Here is a 16,117-nt window from a genome sequence, read left to right as displayed (position 1 = left end):
AGCTGTAAAATACTAAGGCTCGCCGCTAAATGGCTAGGCTAAATTTCATTCCCGGATAATGAGCATTCAAACAAATATGACAAACCAAAACTGCTAGGTCAGGGCTATCATACTAGTACGCGTTATCTAACTGCGTCCATATGTAAGTGCGATGAATGCACTTTTTTGTAATATAACTGTATATGTGCATTCTTTAATAGTAATTTGGTAAGCGCCATAACAACCAAATAATTTAATTTATAACCCACTTGACCGAGTCTATATAATACCACAATACTAAATTGATGATAATACATTTTGGATGTCATCGATAAAATAAATACTTATTTTGCGCTGCACGGTAATACGATCTATTATTCACGAAATGTTTTATTATATATCGCTTCGCTGTGTTAATATTCGGAACAACTAGTTAGCCAAATACATATAAACGTAAGCTATGTGATAAATATCAAATATCTGTAATTGCTCCATCATTAAAAAGCACTGCGTCTTCTGGGACGTTCGTTCAGAATGCAATGGTTCTATCATCAGCATGTATTTCAATCGTTATATTTTTTCAATACACTTAAAAATGCAATTTAAACATTTATTGATATCTCTCAAACTCATTATACAAATCATGTTTTATATTTTATCTTTTACAAAATCAATAGAAAGTAATCAATAACTAATCTCGCTGAGACACAACAATAATTGCATGATAAAACTGCTATCAGATGGCTTCTAAATAATTTAAAATTGAAATATTATACTACCTTGTGGCTATTATTTGTTTGGTTAAATGTTACGTGTTCCCGTGATTAGTATTTTGCAAGTGCATTTTTCTCTCTGATGTCGCCGACATAAAGCAATTAACCAAATTGTTTTAATAAGCAATTAGCGAGTATTTCTCATCGTTGCAGATGCTTCATTATAGAGTTGAATAATTTAACAATAATTGTATCTGATATTAAGCTGAATTTGATGATGTCGAACTGTGGGTTGTTTCGCCTAGTTGTTATTTCTGTTTCGCTTACAGGTTAAAATGATTTGTAGATTCTTATCTTTTTGCACTTTTATTATTGCCATTAGAAAGCCAACAATGACAACAGAGAGCTTACTGGATATTTTTTCGAAAAAGTGGCGACGAAGGTGAAAATCGCAAAGGGGCGTGTACTATTATTGAATCATTAGTTTTATGTTTAGCACTAGTAAGAAATCGTGAATTAGCCTCCAAAGTACAATTCCAGTGCACGGTATGTCGAGCGAAATTCTTTTGAGAACGCATCTGGAATTAACATTATCTCCACTGCGGGATTAACCCGGTCTTTTGCTAGCCTTGCCGAAGGCACATTGCGTGTGTGATCTTAAATATTTATGCCTTGTCCGACGAAGGTAACAATAAAATAAATACATTAATCTGCCAGAAATGTTCGGTAATTATTCAGCTGTAGGGAAGACAGTTCTGACGCGAATATCGTAACTGTTGCTTCTTTACGAGCTAGCATGAGTCTGTAGATAGCAATAATTTTTTTAAAGATGTGGGATTACTATGTAAATATGACCGACATACCCAGTTAGTATGGCCTACGCAATATCGACACTATTCAAGAAATATGGTCTGAATTAAACGCTATTTTTGGGAACGAAAAAAATCGATTCATTTCAACTATATTTAGTATACAACCGAACAAATAGTTACTAATTGGGATGAATCACAAATACAAAAATTGTTATGATATTTAAGCATTTGCCATTGAACTGCTATGCCGATATTATATTTATCATATTATTCACGACCATGCCTTGTTAATAACAGATTTGTAGCTAAGATGTTTTGAACAAATTACGAAAACATAAGCCTACAGCGTTTACAAAAGAAAAAGCACGGCACATGAAAATAAAAAATGTAAGACAGGGAATTGGAGATATTGCTACAGATTTGAAAGGAGCAATTCAATCAACAGAGAATACGGATACAGGCTAAACAGTAGGAAAAATGCATTTACATGTTTTCAGCATTTGCTTTTTCAATTTTCGTTTTAATATTCGTTATTGAAAAAAATATGCTGTACTCTATAGAATTTGTCCTTCTTGGATGGATTTCTTTTCAATTATACACAAAACTTGAAAACATGATTCCAATGTACTAAGAAAGTATGTTGAAATACAGTGCTATAAGCAAAAGTAATTTATCACATAGAGAAACATTATCATTATTATTTAATACAACATATTATTCAGTAGACATGCATAAAGACCATTTAGTGATTTCCGTGGCGTTAATTTATAAATAAAATGGCGTACAATCATGAAATGTCTGTGCTAATGATAAATAGATACTTGCTAGTTATAGGATCATCATTTAAAAAAGTCATTGATTCAAATAATAAGAGATTCCAAAATATGCTTACTGTTCTGTGACTCATTCACTGATAATCAAGGAGTAGAATATAAAATTATGTAGAATGTAGAACTAAAGCAGCAGAAATATTGCAAGCAATGCATGAGGGTTGGCTTGAAGACGATAGGATAGCGGAAAGTCAAAGTGGACTTTGAAACTGATGAAGCTTCGGTCATGTTAGGTACAAGAAGTGGTGTTGCAGCACAGACGAATCAGAATGTGCCATACCAAACAGAAACACACTATGCTGGTTATAAAAGGAACAGTACAAAGAATTTGGATTTCGTGTGTACAGCTTTTCTGGCCATGTATAAACGATATCCCAAAATGGATGGGCCATCATGAAAGCAGCACTGAGAGGCTGCCGAACTGATTGCTCAGTTGGACAGCGTTCAAAAGGCAGACCAGTCATAAAAACAAAAGCAAAGGGTAAAAACGATTTCTGAGGATCTGAGCCCATGTTTATGTATGACGTTTCTACATTTCTGAGAGAATGTCTACGACTGCTCACACAGCTGCCACTGTCATTCGAGGCCAGTGACAGCACAGCAAGAACAATAAATTCAAATATTATTCTGACCAGGTCAGGCTAGCAGCTCTTCTTGAACAGCCTGGTGATAATAGACAGCAATTTCTTCACAGACGAGCAACCATTCGATACAGCCAAACAGCCAAATTTCAAAATAACTATGAATTACAAAAGTCCTTGATCTTGAGAACTGGCCAGATGACTGGCAGAGTATGCGACATTATGAGATATATGTCATTATGGATCACTACAGACCATTATTGGACAGAAATGTTTAGAATATTAGAATTTATATACGACAAATTTTAGAATTTATATGCGACGAATGCACAGAGGTTATACTACTGTATTTTCAGCAGTTATCAAGACGGATGCAAACTTCGTCATATCAGTCACTATGATAACGCGTTTCGCAGCAACATACAAGTGAATGTGCAAAAGCGAGTATTTTTTTGAGATTAGTATTAGTATAATTAGTAACATTTTTGCTGGTAAATAAACCATAAACTTAAACGCAGACCCTGCGATGTAAATGGTCGCTCACGTTGCCTAGTGTTCAGTCGTAAAACTGAGAATTATATTCCTCCTCCCGTGGGTCAACCAGATGATCATACATGGTTATGAGTATAATGAGTATGGCACTTACATGTACTGTTAAACAAATAATAAAAACAATAACAATATTATGGGGCACTTACTTTGAATGAACAACTTGTTTATCGCATGGGCAACCATTTTCCACTTGACAACCAGTCATTTTTTTTTATTTTGATTTTAACTAATAATCTTAGACAAAAATGCCTTGCTAGTAATTGTTTTGTTTTTATCTAGTTTGTAGATGATACGTGATACACGTGGTACATTTGTAAGCTGTTAAAACCACAATTATGCATGGTTTATTTTATTTTATTTTATTTTATTTTATTTTATTTTATTTTATTTTATTTTATTTTATTTTATTTTATTTTATTTTATATATTTAACCACGGCTTGCATAAATAATAACATGCCTTCAACCAATCACATCTAAGTATTCAGCAATAGACTACTTTCGGTTCACTGCCTGATCTCGTGTTATGCGTAAAAACGTGAAAACAGGACACAAGTCATAGAGTCGTAGTGACGCATAGCAACGCGTTGGATTCGACAAACACGAAACTATTTTGGGGCATTTCCAAGTTTAATAATATGCTATACACACTTGATGATAGTTAATTTGGCTGTAGTAAGCACGTATCTCAACACGATACCCTTCTTTCCGGAAGCTCGGAATTTTGACATTGACATTGATGAGTCTTCAAATGTTTGGTCCGCGCCTATAAAGCATTTTGCGAGATCTCGAAGTGAACGGACAATCACCTGCTGCTTATAAAATAATAATAGTTCCTGTCTGATATACAGATTTATTTACTATACAATAATTTGTAAGTAAAGTTCGAGATGTTAAGATGAAACATTAAATTTGCGTTGTGCAGATGTTTAACGCCAGCAGTCGCCTGACCCAATGACGAGTGTCTTTGTTTGTCGCAAGTGTGATATTATATAACACACTTTATATAGAAATACAACAAAGTAGATGTATTACGTACTAGTGCAGGGTAATAGGCACGACTGCGTTTAAATATATGTTATAAAACATTACAAAGACTTGATTAAAAAGGCTTGAAATGGGTGATTACTGTTGAATAGCAGTGTTTTGTTTGGGGGAATTCTATATATTTCTCCAGAAAGTGTGTGTATAACAGTGAATTTTTCAGTGTGTTCGAAGATATGAATACACAAAGTTACTCATGTTACTTTTTTTCGATTGCCAAAATGTATAGTATGAGACATATAGTAGTCTAGAGATGTGTGTATACAGTTAAACAAGGCATATTCGTGATATCATAGATTTATGTAAATCGCTTGTCATACTCTTGGGACCGTCACAGAAATATATCCGTTGCGGTTCTATAAATTCACGCGATTATCATGAAAAATGCATGCAGAGTAAAATGTATGTTATTCTCAATCATCTCCATGAGTACTTGTGAATCGTAGGTATAAATAACGAAATAATTAAATAGAGACACGATATGTTAATACTCGCATATATGTTGTACCATTTCAAAAAAAATGCAGAATACAATCATGTTTTGTTGGACACCCAATTGCTGCGAGTTTAACAGTGTTTTACTGTGAGTTAATATATTCGCAAATGTAAATCCATGTTTTACATATTTGCCGTGCGCATTCATGCATTCATGTCAATTTGAGTTTTTTTTAATAGTGGTTTTTATTACAATGATTAAAACACATAATTATAGCCGTGGCCTGAAATTATAGTGTAATTTGTTCCACTGATCTTACGAACATCGCTGAACCGTTTCGAGAGAATAGATTAATTGATTAAACAGCACGACTAAATATGAACACGTAGTAGCTAAGCTTCACGCACGTTTCACGTGGTACCTAATTTACCGCGCGCACGAATTGGATAGGAGGGGGGTCGACGTTGGTTAACTTTAGATCAGAGAAATATGCACTATTGGGAATATATTTTACTATAATACCAGCTTCAGTTGTTGTTTTTTTCAAAAATGATAATTCTGTGTTGCCTTTGAAATTTAATGTAAACCAGAATATAATACATAATATAATTTACATATTGACAAACGTACTGGACATTTGTTAGATATTTCTGGAATACAACATGGAAGTATGTAAATCCACACTCTGGCGCTAGCACGCAAAGGAAATACCTAATGTTAATGGATACGACCTGTGAACTTGACACTCGGCTAAACATAGTCGCGTATTTCATTAGTGCATACATAATGAGTTACTGTAGCAATGTATTTGAGGGCCCCATATTATTTCTTGATATAATAATAGGCTACTATATATAAATATTATAGATTATATGTTGAAAGATATTATGTCACTTCATTGCGTCACACCTACCATGAAAATATTACGGGGTACATGCAGTGGTACGGGGCAACTACATTAGCGTCAACATATATCATTATACCGATTCCATGTGAACGACGTAACTTTTCATTGGATATAAAAGCATTAAGCATACCCTATCATTGTTTATTTCCTAAGCCATTCCCATACGTACAACTAATCAAATAATTTCACGTGTTTCGCATTTTAATACGTGTCGTATTCCAACAATCGGCAAGCCCGTTAATTGACATACAGGTTTTTTTTTCCGGAAACCATATTGTAACGCAGTCGATATAGTAAAATGCGACAGTAGTTCTCCTACCTTTGAACGGATATATGCGTCTATCATGGTATTTTCCAGGCACAAGTGTCGACGTATGCAATCAGGATCGCATAAACATTTTGATCTTCCTGTTATTTATATTACAATTATCCACTATACCGAAACTCCGTTGGCGTTAAATTATCTCACTTCATCAACTAAAGTAACCACGAGACTTCTTTGTTCTTCCACACTAAGTCACCCCGCACTTAATAATAAGCAATTGACGTTATGTATGTGTGACACGCTGTTGCGTGGAATTCAAATGATCCAACATTAGCATGTGAAACCCTCGCATAAAGCATGCAGCTGGACGGCTTGCTGGTTGCTGATCGGAGTTTAGCATTTGAGGCGGAGAGTCACGCTTAATATGTAGTTTATAATTAACCGACCGACAATGTCCTAATTATTTTCATACATATTCATAGTAATTTAAATTGATTAGAGTACTGTTCCATGCGTGTTGACTTTACTACTGGTAAGCCACTGTTAAACATGTTGTCCGGGTGAGCGTAACACTTATTAATTATGACAACAAACGCGGGTAAATTGCAATTTTGTAATGACTGTGCTGTTGACAAAAGTACTAGCTTATATGTCTCTGTGCCACCTGGGTAACGTTGTTGCGGACAACTCAGAGTCACTCGGGACCGTGCGTGTCACATTTTGTTGACCCGTAGTACTCTTGTATATTTAATGGTAACGGAATTCTGTAGCTGATGAAACATTATTCCATCAGTTGTTGTCATAGATTCCGTTAGATTTTTAAAAAAAACAGATTGAAACGAGAGGGCGTATTATTTAACAGCAGATGCGAAAATATCAACACTACAAGGTGTTGAGGTTCGGAGGAAGAGAATTTGTTTGTATGTTAGCCACGCATGAAATGTGCTGATATATTGGGACTCTAGTAGGCATCATATAAGGAAATGTTGAGTCACCATGATTGAAAAGTGTATTGACATTCATTTGTATTGTATTGTATCAAGGTATGTGTTGTATAACGTATTGTGTCTCGATACCCTGAAACTCGTGGTCAATGATACAATGGACACACAGACTTTAACATTAACTGTAGCAAAATGTATTCTGCAATCCGTTGAAGGTTTTGAACTTCAGCTGCATTATAAATACCAATACGTGCATGGTTACGTCTTCACAGTGAGCGTTTGAAATGTAGAAATAGGTAGGTTTAATCGGATAATAATAATTATAATAATTATACACCAGCCACGCAAACGTGGTGATCACTGTCTGTATATATACATATTCAGGCTCTGTTATGTGATTGGTCAGATGGGGCGGTGTTACACAATGTTACGCTGTTACTCAAATACGGAGACAAACAGCCAAATTGCTCTATGATGTGTAACAAAATAATTAGAGATAATTATTGATTATTTTTAATTGAGGAAAAACAGAAGTACATAAAGGGAATGTTATTCAGACGTTTGCGAATGAACACACAAACTCGTGTGAGCATGGTACAACATGCAATTATATCGACCTTTTAATTAATTTAACAATTATAAAAATTATAATAATATTACTATGTTTACCAAACTGGTAATTACTAACAGTATGTAAGTACTGTTTAGTCATATATGCGTCATGCTATATGACTGCATAGTGCATTGACATCAGGCAGGGATAAACCAGATATATTCAATATAATTTCGCACTATAACAATACGGATTATTGTCTCATGGTAAAATAAACTTTTCACAAATTGTGTAGTTCGTGATAACAGAGACTACAGTAACTGTCGACTGACAGGGGTAAAGCACGTTTAGTGGACTGATCATAAAACTCTTTAAAAACGTTGGTTCAGAGAACATAAAAACTAGTACATCAATGGGGGTAACTATGTCTTTGGTATTCGACACACGACTGGATAGTCAGACAGTAAACTCGTCAACTCAAACTTCGTATTTCTCCTACTAAACACAATGTAAAAGATTCAATTATAGGAGATATAAAAAAATGTTTATTTTATTCACTCGGCGATTTTTAAAACATGTTGCACATTTTTGTACGAAGACATTGCCAGCTATATTAGTTTTTAAATTGTCCAATAGACAAAATCAAAAGTCTATGTTTAGAAACAGCAGCACGTACGCGTTATAGGCTTGGCACCAAGATTTCACAATTCATAGAATGGCGATAAAAGTGAACACGCTATGGCGCTGTTGTCGGAACTGGGAATGCGTTGATGAGGTCGGATGAAATGTGTACTATTTTTATACCTGTTTGTGGAAAAATAATTAAAATAATAACTTTTCAGGTGCCGCTAGATACAAAAGAAGTATCTGGAACAATGTCCCGGTTTGAGTGAAAATATTTTTTTTAAATCGTACACAAATAATTAACTGTATTTTAAAATGCAGTATAAGGCCATTCCCTTTGGCTGAACTAAATTTGTAGAATCAATAATTCGAGAATGGTCGGATTCAATTACAAGACGGCACTCAATATATCTCCAAATGGCATGAATCGGTCATGAGTCAGACAGTTTTTTATGGTTTCATATAGAACTACAGCTGATATGTATATTATAAATGTAAAACAATTACCTCATTGTTGGAGTGCAGTAATGTTGAATAACCGGAATGATATATCGGTTTTTCAGAATATTTAGAGTGTCGAAAAATAATAATGAGTTATTAAATTGCAGTTACCGTTTTTTTTTGCTTTTCGAATTATTCACATATTATGGGACGAGTTTTGGTACAACGGAGAACTGCTGCTCAAAATAAATACCGTTGAGATCTTTTGTTTTGAAAACCAGTATTGTCGAAATTTGAATTATTTATTTATTCAATAACTGATCTGAAGAGATACTATTGAAGTTAAATTATTAAGACACACTCTATTCCTGTGTTGCATCCGTGGCCATGCCGAAACACACGATGACGTCATTGATTAATTAAGTGCCATAACCTGGTTTGCAGATCGAAAGACCCGAAGGAAATTATATTCACTTGCGGTGACTTTAATCTCAGTAATATTGATTGGCGTGATTCTATAGAATATATCGCATTACACTATATAAGACAATATCTTAGATTTGATTTGCTGAATTCGCATGAGATGTACATTTACTATATGTTGACTCACTTGTCAATTTCATTCGGTTTACGTCTTGCAGAAGTAGTGCTCTACTAGAATCCCTCAGAATTGCATTTAATTACAGAATTTTCGGTTCGGGTCATTTAAGGATGTTCCTATTACTATGACTTTTTAATCAAAATGTGTTTAGGTTTTTAAACTACATGAAGTCCTTATTGTGTAAAATTTGTAATTTTCATATCATATTTGATTTGACACATATATAAAAATGGAACCAAACAGCCATAATGAGTAAATGTATCTTCTTGGTGATCTTATTGATGTATTCACAAACAATTGGCACAGTTAATGACGTCACTCAACGAGTGATTTCATACATAACATCAATCTATACATATATTTATTTGTAGAACATTGATTCACTTAATAGGTAGGTTTAATCGGATAATAATAATTATTATCCATACACCAGCCATGCAAACTTGGTGATCACTGTCTGTATATATAAATATTCAGACTCTGTTATGTGATTGGTCAGATGGGGCGGTGTCACACAATGTTACGCTGTTGAAAATAAGTGCCAAGAAACATGGTCTTATCTTAAATCGGATTGTGTCAACTATATCAAAGCGGGCTAACTAACTAACTAACTAACTAACTAACATAGGTGCGTATCAATATTCTATGATTCGGGGATTTCTGCTGACAATGACTGCTGACCTTGAAGTAAACTTTTTCCCTTGTCCGAATACTTGTTTTTTTAACCTTTTAAATAAATTTATTATATATGTATGTTACAAATATGTTATTATTATGCGTTTTCACATGAAACTTTTATTTGCGAAGTATATATGAGTGCAGTTTTCATGGTGTCATTATACTATTATATTTCCGCTATTATATAAATGTGCCTGTAGACTAGTCACCTGATATGTATTGTTGTGTTTCATACATATCGTCATATAATATCATCTGGATTTGAATTTCTTTCAAAGTCATTAATTATTAGATATTTTCTTACTAAATAATTAAATACCGAGTAACTGAATATTTAACGTCTTCGTCGATTTATATTATTGATAACTGCTATTGGATTAAGAACGTACCTATCATGACTGAACCCATATATGATTGCACGCAGTTGTTTACCAATGTGAGATATGCACGAACACCAATGTTTTCTGATGGATGAGAGGGTGATGATTTTTTCAGCTGCACGTAACAATATTATTGTTAGAGAATAGTAAATGACAAACTATACAATCATACGATCATCTTTGCTATAGTTTATACATACAGTACCATATTAGTCTAACATGTATCCCCGCACATCTTGTTTACTGGTATATATATCCGGATATATATGTTTATACCAAGACCTGACCAAACACAAGCCCATGGGATAATTGCGAAGCCAAGGTTGGAGATTACCATTTACTATACATATGGTATTTCAAGCCGATCAGTATTTGTATTTAGTTGTATGTGTAAGAAAAGAAAACACATTTATGTTAAGGTATAAAGATTCGTGTTGTGCTTCTACATAAAAATTTACAAATGTTGCGTCACTATTTTGCATTTATATCCTGAGCCTCGACTCGAAGGTGAGGAGGGATCAAGAATCGATGTGTAGATTTATCCCCAATATCGTTTGTTTTGGGGATATATACAAATGAAACCTACATAAGCGCTGGCTATATGAATTGCTCGTATTAAGGATTGACATAGTATCAACAGACTCACGGCGAGATGCAGAAACAGCACCAGGAAACTGAAAGAGAGCCCAAAATAGCGTTAATTCCCCTCATAACGTTTGGTCACACACAAAATATTTTTTTGATCAAACATACCTGCTTATACGACACTGGTGGCATGGTCATCAGTATGGAATGTGCGTACCGTAACTCTAGAGGTCAGACTGATTTAAAAGTTGGCTTTGACCAGAGAGGGCGTGTACACGTTATGTAAAGGTATAATACAAGCAAGACGCGAGGGCGCTTTGCAATATTAATGGACAACAATTTTTAGATTAAATGACTGTACAAAAAATTACAATGCTATACCTTTAAATCGATAAATTTATATGATAATAATAATATATTTGAATATTTATCAACATATAATTATCATGTGTTCATCAATTAAAAACACAATCTGGTTTTACGACTCGCACTACCTGTGTAGAGCGTAACTTTTCAAACTTATATCAAACGTTAGTATTTCCGAAATGATAAAATATATAGTTAATCAGTGTACATCAAATAAAGCAATTTTGAATTATTCATTCAGCTTAATGAGCTGGGAATAATTGTCAAATAATTTATTGTTTTATATTTGAAATATTTTGTTTGTAATATACCATACATTTCCACTAGAGATTAATTATTGAAGTAAAGTTCCCTGTGTTCAATCTACGGATTACGTCCACTGAGGTGAGACATGAAGTACATTTTGACCTTCGATGTAAATTCATTATCATTTCCTTTATTGTTCTGATCTAACATTTCATGTGACATCGTTGTTTGCAAGTGGCAATCATTGCGTTCTTCACACATATGGACAATCTGGTTGACTGTCCATCCATAACATTGAACTAACCTTCGAGAAGTTGCATGTTTATAGCGAAAACTTATTCCACATGTAAGTCACTTGTTGTATCGTCTTATATATCTCTGGCCCAGACTGTGGTCGTCGATATAACTAGAGAGAAAAAGATAAATCAGTGGAAGCCAGGGTTTCATAATTGTACTATAGTCTAATAACAGTAAAACATACTGCAGTGTACATCGTAACTAATGTTTTAATTGCTGATGGGTGTTGGTTTTTACATGTCATCTTAATGTGTACCTTAATTAGTGTAAAATGTGTTAATAATCCACACTGTGTGCAATGTGTTATTAGTATATAACCCAATTTCAAATCACTTATATATCAAACATACCTTTCTATGATAAAATGTGCATTTCAAAATGAAATGGCGCCCTCAATCGATGTATATTCTGTAGACGTGTTGATATCTCGGCAATGCCTCTTTATTTGCCATATCATGACCTAAAAATAAAATCTATAATCTAGTTTTATAAAATTGGTCATTATTGGTGGTAAGTGGTATATTATTAATAGCTCAACAATGTGAAATAAATAATAGATTAATTAGTTGATAATCAACGTAAGTTAGCGGGATTATCGTAGTCATATACAACATAATACGTTAGGTGGCGCTATACAAGCATTTGTATTGTTAGGTCAAAAGTCTAAAAGATTGAATATAACCATATACTTGTTAATATTGTTGTGTGATACTGTATTTTGGTGAATACAATGATTTATGATTTCTCATTGACGTAAAGAATTGTTCTTGCAGCGTATGAATAAGTGTTACGTAAAATAACAACCACTGCGTGACGTATATGTGTTTGTAATTGTTCAACCGCTAAACTTTTTTATCACATCTCACTGTTGTTACGCATGCTGTGATTGGTTGAGACCCGGTCACATGACATTGAATAACAATGGATATTACATGGTATATTGCCCGCCAAGTGGATATTACATGGCTATATCACATGGATGATGTAACTGAAACTACTGCGCAACGACACTGCGCACATTGTCGTTCGCTGCACTGGGGCTGCCCGAATTTCATTTATATATATAGCTTACATTTCGCTGTACCTGAAAAGAAAATAGTTTTCTAGTCAAAATTCATTATCTGTGCAATTTGTTGTTGTTAAATGGAAAGGATTTGCTATGAATAAGTAGAATTTAATCTCGCTTTTCAAACAGGTCTTTCAAACCTTTCATTGGTTGACCTTAACTAAGTTCACGTTGACCGTTTCTTGAACTCCAATATGTGTGTTCCTGTAGTTGCTCGTCGTATCCTAGACGATATCCTCTGTTGATTACACGGTGCAAAGGTTTGTGTAATGAATCGAAACATGAACACTCGACAAAATCATCTCATTTTAACAGAAATGTGAAATAACGAGCAAAACAGTTTCAATTAAAAATTAATAAAAAATGTTTCTGAAAAGAATATACCCGAAACCGATGGCGAATGAATGGCGAACAGCGTGAATTTAACATTTGTACAGTTGATTATGCTTACTATTCCACTGAATTTTAATGGAGGTAATTATCACGTGGCGCGAATGAAAAGGATGCATAGAGCGATATTGTAATTGCCCGAAGAACGACCCTCATTCTCAGAAAGCTCAACCGCTTTCCTAACGCGACGTTGAATTATTCCAAAGAAGTGTAATGCAAGGAAATGTTGATATTTTATATAGAACGTGAAAGTCGCCACCTAGAGGTCATTGTAATTATTACTTTTTGGTTATTAGCTATTATGTTTGAGACATTTATAATCCTGAACCAGAGCAGAGCAAAAAAATGTCCATTCTGGTTTGTCCAATATTCTATAGCTGTGTTGAATTCCCCTAGGGCCCTCTCCGTCATAACTTCATAATCTTCCGCACCTGAAAGAAATAATGTAGAGTCACCATAACAACGATGCTACTGACATTTCAGAGAGATTTAATATCTCGCGGCTCTTCTGTTGATTATTGTAATATGCCGTGGATTGTCTCAAGGGTGTGAATTGTAATGTCGTCATGCTCCTAACAACCTAAAAAAATGTTCATAACAATTGTCCTTTCTATTATACCGCCATCTGAGCCATGCCAGTTACAATTTACGTATAAATTAATGTTTGCTGGCGAGACTGGGGATTTATTCCAAATAGACTAATATTTGTGCAATACGGTTAACGTGAGGTAAAAATTCAACGATAACCATTTTCGTATAACAGTATGTGTGCAAATTGAAGTAGAGGTCACTTTGTTTCCCATGTGTATAATTTACTCAAAAACGGATAGGTTTTGTTCGAAATGTCTGTATATTTGATTACCCTGGTCCACGTCGGTGTTGTTTGAATATGAACAAGTGAGTCAACTTTCTGCCAATCATAATACTATATTGTGCGTCCACACAACATGCGTTATAACTGTAAGTTATTTCTCTGTGTACAATGTGGACATAACATCTTGAATCCAATTCACATGTCAGTGACAGGAACACGTAACTGTCTAACTGGTCTCTATATACTTACATATACGGGTAGAAACATGAGAGATGGCGTAGATAATATACTAACTATAACGAAAACAACCAAGAAGGGTTAAAACTCTGATATCTTAGGACTCTCGTGCATTTAATGAAATTGTATCCAAATATGTCAGGTGTACAGTATTTATACATGGCATAACAAAATGTTAGGACCTGTGTAGCAGAGAACGACGTAAAGCCACTGTAAAATTCAAATTATATTCTCCATAAACACACGCAAATATGTTAATGTGTAGAATTTTAAGTCGTAAACACACGTTGGTTATTTTTACATATGTATCCACCCTATACAATATATCATCTGCACTATTGAACATTAAAAATGCCCTGTCAATATCAAATTCAATCAGACATAATATGTTAAAATTAGAAATTCATTTAATTCTTATCACAAATCATCTTTCAATGTATCCTCTAGTTATTGTTCGTGGATTATCTGGCAGTGTCAAAGACATAATTTAACAGATATGTGAGAAATTATTCGGACAAGGAAGACCTTATTTTAAATAAGCTTGTCAACTGATTTGTCAAACATCACAATGTCAATGAGGAAATGACACGTACATGGCGCAAATAAAAAAGTTCCAACATCGTTGATATATGTCGCTGTTACATGAATAGATTCATCGAAGTAGAACTAACAAGCATGGTTTCCTGATGTTACATTATATGGTTAGTTATTTATTTCTGATAGCGCTAAAGATAAGGAAACAATGAAATCGAACTAAGAAGATGTGCTTTGCTGACTGAACAATGTGTAGTTAAATGGCTCTTTGCCACAACGTCCTGATCTCCGATCTATTTGTTTACGCCTGAAGGCACATACAATACGTTTACGCTGAAGAAGCAGCGCTACACGATTCTATTGTACACATGTAAAGAGATTTCCACTATCCGTATTAAATTGACTAATGAAGTGAATACTGTTTAACATGCCTCGATAATTGCATTTTGTTATTTTAAAAAAGCGATATGTGCATACTGTTATTTGTATATCCGATGTACTTTCGTATTGATTCACACTCTTCAAGGTCGCTGCAGAAATTACATTTAACGTGCAAGTGATTAGGCATTTCAATCTCCACCTGCTCCTGACATTTGGGTTACTTTAACCTTCAGTCTCCTACTAACTATACATATTCACAATACGTATTTACGCGTTATATTAGCACACTCAGGTGTGAAATTTACGATCGCCGGGTGGTCGTTGTGATAACCAATTACCCTCAAAAGAAACGACTATATGTGTCGTGTGTGATCGTACCCACCAATCGTACCCGTACACAACATGCACTCATATTGAGTGATTCCGCTTATTTTCTATTCATATTGTGGGCATACATAACTATTATCACGGCTTATCATGAATATATATGTATAGTTGTCATTGCTCATTAAGGGTATGTTTACCAATCGCATTAAAGTTCTCAGAATAATTATATATTGGCATTATATAACAGCACGTTGCAATCTATTAACCTATTTTGCAAGTTAATAACAATAGATAAATGTATGAATATATAGTCACACTTGCTTAAAAGATGTTTAGGCTTACGAGTGGCCCTACAATATAATAAACGATTATTAAAAATTATTTTCATTTGTCCAAAGACTTGATGAACAAAATAAATCTGATATAATTGTAAGACACTTGGATATCGAAAAAACAAATGTTGTGAACGCGCATTCAAGATGTCATGGAATGTTCCAGTTTATTTGCATACCTAATGCCTAAGATATCGTTATATA

Source organism: Saccoglossus kowalevskii, chromosome 8, assembly GCF_978046115.1.
Source record: "Saccoglossus kowalevskii chromosome 8, keSacKowa6.1, whole genome shotgun sequence".
In the NCBI taxonomy this organism is placed as follows: Eukaryota; Metazoa; Hemichordata; class Enteropneusta; family Harrimaniidae; genus Saccoglossus; species Saccoglossus kowalevskii.
This window is presented reverse-complemented; position numbering follows the sequence as displayed.